Source organism: Nothoprocta perdicaria, unplaced genomic scaffold, assembly GCF_003342845.1.
Source record: "Nothoprocta perdicaria isolate Ctin4 unplaced genomic scaffold, notPer1 scaffold_42, whole genome shotgun sequence".
NCBI lineage: Eukaryota > Metazoa > Chordata > Aves > Tinamiformes > Tinamidae > Nothoprocta > Nothoprocta perdicaria.
In genome coordinates this window covers 1,110,454-1,116,987 of record NW_020455666.1, presented here as the reverse complement: position 1 = coordinate 1,116,987, position 6,534 = coordinate 1,110,454, and the positions used below count along the sequence as shown (strand labels likewise).

The 6,534-nt window shown below is 48.3% G+C and overlaps 1 long non-coding RNA gene across 1 annotated transcript; it reads right to left on the bottom strand.

The window, feature by feature from the left end:
• Positions 1 to 506: 506 nt before the first annotated feature.
• Positions 507 to 5,964, bottom strand: LOC112953099. The gene is made up of 3 exons (XR_003250521.1): positions 5,769 to 5,964; positions 1,789 to 1,910; positions 507 to 689 (listed from the first exon to the last, which is right to left on the bottom strand). It is a non-coding gene; the product is annotated as an uncharacterized LOC112953099 (long non-coding RNA).
• Between the last annotated feature and the right edge of the window lie 570 nt (positions 5,965 to 6,534).

Sequence of the window (6,534 nt, the reverse complement as noted above, 5' to 3'; positions counted from 1 at the left end):
YGAGGGGTTTCTGCCTGAACTACTCTCACCCTGAGCAGGAGAGGTGCCATCACATGCTGACTCCTTCAGCAGAGTGGTCTTCTGCCCTGGAGGTGACCAAGAGTTGAGCCTGGATGGGGTGGCCAGAGCGGACAGCCTTGAAGAGGGAACGTAGGAAGGAGATGTTAGCGGCTGCTGAGTGAGGGAGAAAGGGCAGAGAAGGCATCAAGGTTGATTTTCTCTACCTCCACATCAGTCAGTGCTGGAGATGAGTCAGAGCTCTGACATTTGCTTTAGGCGATAGCCAGCACACTCAGAAATGCCAATTTTCTCAGCTTCCCAGGCCCGCCTTGGTGAGAGGCTCGAGTCCATGACTAACCATTGCAACACACCGYGACCCCAAAGCCTCGTTTCACGTGGCCCCTACCAGGATGGGGGCTGAGCAAGAGCATTGGTTTGGTTCACTGATAAAACACACCTGAACTACCTCATTCCTTAGACAAAAGGGCTACCTGAGGACACAGATGGATTTCTGGAGCGTTGCAGAGCTGCCCCAAGAACTGGCTGACCACRGGCTGGGAGACAACGCTGGCTCCAGGAGAGGCTCACGTTGGAGAAGCGCCAGCAGGGCTGGGGAGATGATGGCCCCGTGCCCATCCATCCTGACGACACGAAACCATCRTTTCCGAGGTACATCACTGCTGCCAAGTCTACGGGTATAAAACGCCATTAAATATTTCATTTTAATCAATTGCTTTCGGTAAGTGCCTATTGAGGAATTCATGGGAACGCTTTCTCTTTGACACAGAGAAACTTTCAATTATGAAGGATGGCTAAAAATAAAAGGAAATTATACTGTTCCGACATCTCTGGAGGTGGAGACAGGAGAGGGAGCCGTCAGGGAGAGCCAAGAAAGAGTTTATAAAACGTAAAGAAAGGCTACTTATTTTTACTCCCCCAAATGTCAGAAGGAAGCCTGACTTGAATAATCTGCCATTCACCTTCCCTATTAATAATTCTGCTTCAACTATTTGATATATTTAGGGTTTGATCCAGAGTATCAAAGAGCGAGAGTCATGACAGTCTTGCACTGACGGCAGGATGGGGGGGTGGGTTGGATCATCCTCTGAATCTCCCAGGATAAGTGATGAGGAAAATACTGAGTGGGGTTTGGACCAGGGTTTTATGGATCAGCTCTTTGAGGTTAAAGACCAACCTCCTTGGCCTAGAGCCATAAAAGGCTCCTTGGCCTCTTCCACAGGCCCGAGTTAGAGAGACTATGACAGAGCAGAGACAAGACTGAGCTACAGCAGCCACCTCTCTGTATATTTTAGCCCTCTGCAACACTTCCAAGCTTACATCTCCTTCAAGTAAYTTGAATTACCATAGCTTTCTTTATGGGCTAAGAGAACACACTTTTTCAGCTCCTCACGTTAAGGCAGGAGAGGGAATTACTCTCTGGTACACCCCTCCAAAACCCACACCTCTAATTTCTAGGTGGTAAAAGCTAAATAATTTCTCTGTCCTTCAGAAAGTCTTACATTGTGTTTTGCAGGGTACTCTGCCACTCACTGATCTGGCCTACAGCCAAATCACACATACAATCTAACGGCTATTTTCTTCTACTTATCTTTCAGATGCTGGAATTTTCTAAATACACTCAGTCCATTGGGGCTAGGATGAAACTTGGGATGTCCTACCTCCCAGACACCATTGGGCTTGTCAGTTGGGAAAACTGATAAACTTTGGAAGAAGATCCAAACTTCCTCCTGTTTTGACCTTGTGTTTTTATCCAAATAAAACACTCACCAATGTTAGCACCAGAGGGACAAGGAGGAAGGCAGAACCACCTAAGAAAAATTCAAGTCCTGTGATGAATGTATTTGTTTAACAAACTCCAATATTGCTTGTGATCCAGGCAGCATGATTACCTAAATAAAACAGAAAAGAGATGATGTCACTGAAAAGCAGCTACCTCAGTGCAGCAAGGAATGCACTGAAACACCAAACAGAGGTTTAATTTAACACGGAACCATAAAATTTGAATCATGGGAGCAATTCTGTGCATGCCTGCTGACTGAGCAGTGACGTTTTTCCGTTTCTCATTCCACTTCCAAATGGTACGTTTTATTTTGGACATTCTCTTTACACTCCCTTGTTTCTTTCAAGTCACATCCCTCACAGCAAGGCCGTGCCATGGAGACTCCTTGCTAAAGACAACTTGGGTTTGAAACAAGGTCAGTGTGCTCACATCAGGATCTGTTGAGCCTAAGAAAAAACCTACAGACCCAACCTATTAGTGTGATAGGTAAGAAAAGCTTTTACTTATTCATTTTTTTCTATATATTTAATTGCTTTAGTTGCACTACCTCAAAAGGAGGGACTTCTGCAGAGGAAGTGGTGGAAACCATGCACTAGATGGGCAGACCAACCTACTGCTAAATCAAATCATGGGGACTAACCCAACGATGGGGTAACCTCAACAGTGCTTCCCGACCAAAGGCATCAACAACTTTCCCCTGATCTGAGGCACAAGGAGAGAGACCCAGCTGTGTCCGTGAGCAAGGCTGAGCTTTCCTCCCTGGATGATTTCCCTCAACAGCAGAACCAGGAGACCACGGGGGCTCTAACCAAAGAGCTCCTTCCAGCCTGCAGCCTGGACTGCTCTTGGGTGAGCTTCTGGGGCGAAAGCTGCAATCTCACAYAGACAGAGAGAGAACGCAGCGGTGCTGGCGAAGGTGACCGGCCTGCTCCCTTTATCTCCACTGCCTCGGGCTTTCAGAACGGGAACGACAGAGCATGCACTAATGCGATCACTGGGTTTGTTTTCACTGCTGCTGTGCCCGAGCCCCACGYGTGAGTCACATCCTGCTCCCGAGCTGTGCTAGCAGCTCCCTGGCTCTGAAGGGCAGCGGGATGGCCCGGAGGCAGCCAGCCTGCACGCACACAGGCGCCGGGTGCATTAGTGGTCTCCTCACCTACTGAAACCATGAGGTTCATGCCTGTGGCTTGTGTGAGCACCACTGATAGAGCCCTCTCAATGAGCAGGGCAACAGGGAGCAGTCACCCCTCCAGGCAGGCCTTAAGCAAGCAGCATAGACTACCCACAGACATGAAAACCAGCCTAGGGAGAGAGCTCGGATGTACCAGGGCATGGATGCGGCCACACGCTCGATGCACCAGTGAAACCTGCAGTTAAGCTCACRCTGTGATTCATCCTGGCCTTTGAGCACGTTCTCAGTGGGCTTAAATGAGTTATTCCTTTCAAAGTAAACCAACTTCCTTCAAGGAAGCTCTGCAGAGATATCAATCTGTCAAAGTTCAAAGAAACGATAAACAAAGATGACTCCCCAGAAGTCAATGTATAGAGGAAAGTTCAGGAATGTCTGCATCGGCCTTTTAATTATATGATGCACGCTCAGCACAACATGCATTGGTTTTACTCATAAAAATGAAGGGAAGGAATCAAATTGGGAGCAGATGCTGAGAATTTGGGGAATTAAGAAAAGAACACAGCTACAAACTATAGGACAGCTGAGTGTCACAGAGCCACCTATCCAGTGTTGATATCAATARGGTGACATACCTGGCCCTTGTCACCTGCTCTGTCATTTAGACTGTGCTGGGAACAGACCTTGTCCTGCCACCAGCCACAATACTGAACTGCAATTTAATTTGAAGTTCCCAACTGAACATACATGCAACATATTTGAGTGCTTCTCACCTGCCCTGGGTCTTAAAGTAAAATGTTCTTGTATGACATGTAGGTAAGCAGGGAGAAGGGAAGAGCTAGAAAAAAACATGTATTGCAGCTATTGAAGAGCCAGGCATGTTCATTACTTCTATTTCTCTTCCACTGCAAAACAAAGCCACAGGAATAACATATCATAAAAAAGCAGAGTCTCATTCTGTAAGCTGGAGCAGGAAAGACTCTAGACTCTTCTTTCCCCCTCCAGAGCACCTGTTTTTATATATGTCCTTAGCAAGATGCTCTGCTCTAATTGGAATGGACTGTATTCTCTCAGCTGCATGGGCTAATTTTATATGATCACAGTCTTAATTAGCTACACTCTTCCTTGCATTTTAAGTAGCCATTTTATATTAAAAATATCGCACATGCTCTGTGTTTTTGGAGAACGTTCTTAYGTTAACTCAAAGGGAGAAGCATCTTCAACACAGTAGGTTTTCTACAAAACTACCAATAAATGCTGAAAGGATCCAGGCAGCCTCTGATACAACCTCTTGCAGGAGCAGACGTGCTCAGGCCTGGGAGTTAGACAGGCCATTGCATACACTCCTGTGAGCTTGTGCCTGCAGCTTTGCACCACAGCTTGCACCCTTACTGCAGAGACCAGATAATCAGAGCTGTCCTTCGGAGAAGCTGGACTCTCATTTATTAGGGAAAAGAAAAAGCTCTCTCCTTGCTAGTGGTCTGTACCTGCCTGCTGTCATTTATAACAGGCCACAGAGGAAGAGAGAGGAGGGGTTTAAAGGCAGGCATCATCTCAGTGCAGCTTCTCTCAGGGCTGTTCCTTTCACAGCAAGTTTGCTTACGAGGGCTCCCTTCCCCCGGGAGCAGCAATAAAAGTGCACAATACTGCTGCTCGGGGAGGCAGGAGAAAATAGGAGCCATAACGAAGCTGAACAGCAAGGGAGAGATGTTCTGCAAGCGCTGAGATATAACTGGGCTCGTGATTGACAGTGAGAAGAAGATGGAAGAATTCAGGCCTCCTGCAAAGAAGGGATTAGTTTCCACGCTCTTCCCTCCTCCCTAAACTTGTCATTTCTCTGCCAGATCTAAACGATAATGCTTCAAAGGAACATGCTTCACCCCTAGCCTTGCCTGCGTGTGTCACACAGATTAGTGCAAGGGACAAGGTAAGAAGCAATTGAGGAAAGTGCAAAAAAATAGTGCAAAGGCTGCACTATAGGGAATGAAGCAGCGTGGCACAAGGTCACTGGAGGAATTCTGCAAGCAGGTGCCTTTCCTGGCAGAACTGTCATACTTTGGTATGTGAATGTTCATCCAGTCCATACAGAACTAAGAGCACTAAGAAGCAGGGCTCAGCAGTCAGCCCTGGATATAAAGGTAAGGGCTAAGGGCTCTCAACATGATGGATTGGGCTTTCCCTCCCAGAAGAGCCCAAATCCCATTCTAGTTCTCACATGCAGTCACTGCAAGGCTTGAACAGACACACCTCTGGAAAGCATTGGGATTCAAAACCAGTTAGGCTCTAGAAATACTGAAGGGAGAGGAAAAATGATCCTAGAGAYGGGAACTCTGTGTGTCAAATCTAAGTGCGAAGTGGAAGATCATTTCCCATGCAGTGAACATGCGGCCTGTTTCCTTGCTCTCCCAGTGTCAGCTTCTGACTGGGAGGACTCATTAACTGCAAGAGCACAGTGCTGCAGTAGCAGATGAGCTGTGGAAGGGTACTGCCTTACACACTCAGCTTGCTGCTGTGGTTTAAACAGGCAGCAGCTGGGAGGTGCTCTTTTTCCAAGAGCTTTGTTGGATGTGAGTTGGTCCTCAAAGGGCCAACAATGCCACTGTCTCAAGATTTGGACCTACAAGTGACAGGAACTGGGGTACTGCAGACACACACTGTCTGATGGAAGGAGCTCCTCGCTCAAAGAGCCCTTAAGTAGTAGTGTTTGTAGCCATTGGTGACACCTAACCCAGCTAATCACAGCAGCAACACTCTCCTTACTTCCACCGCCTTTCTTTCAACTAGATCAGGCAATTGTAACATAAACAAAAGCTTTATGCAGCTTAAGCACCTACTTACAGTTAGAAATGCCCTCAGCTGCACTTCAGGATGGACGACAGGAGCGGTGCAGACTCACCAGCATCAGCAGGCACACTGGAAAGGGAGCGCTGCTCGACTTCCCAGTTCCAAGCCATTCTTTGCTGGGCTGGGCTCACCTGGCCTTGAAGCTGGTTTGCAGAACTAGCTGGGAAGGCAGCACAGCAGTGGCTTAGCTCCCATGGAGATGATCCTGGGAGAGACACAGAACAAAGAACACGTCATATTAGGAACAAAGAAAACCTAGCAGAGCACAAGAGGCACCTGGTTCGTGGAGGCGCTCCAAGGCTCAGGCAAGAAGAGCCTCCAGCTCCAGGGATGTCTCCTCTGGCACCTCCTTCACAGACGGAGCCAGTTACCGGAGTGTGGAAACCAGAGCGCATGGAGCTGTGGAGCAGATGCCCAGGAAAGGCACATGCCATTTGCTTATTCTCCTCCACAGCTCCACTGTCACACTGAGCTTTGGCCAACCAGGGCTGGAGCGCTCTGTGTCTTGCTTTGCCAGCACATGACTGTGGGGCCGTGACAGCACGACAGTGAATTCACCTGCCCTTCCCTGCAAGATGCCCAGTGTTGGCACCAAAAAGCAGCTGTCCAGTCTCCTACCACCTGCCCCGTCCCCACCTCTCACAATCTGTCACCCATCTGSCAGGGCCTGGGTGCGTCTGGTGGCCCAAGGTGCCTGCAATGCTGTTAGTTCGTGCCTTCAAGCTAGGGACCAAAATGTGAAGAGCCCAGAACTAATCCC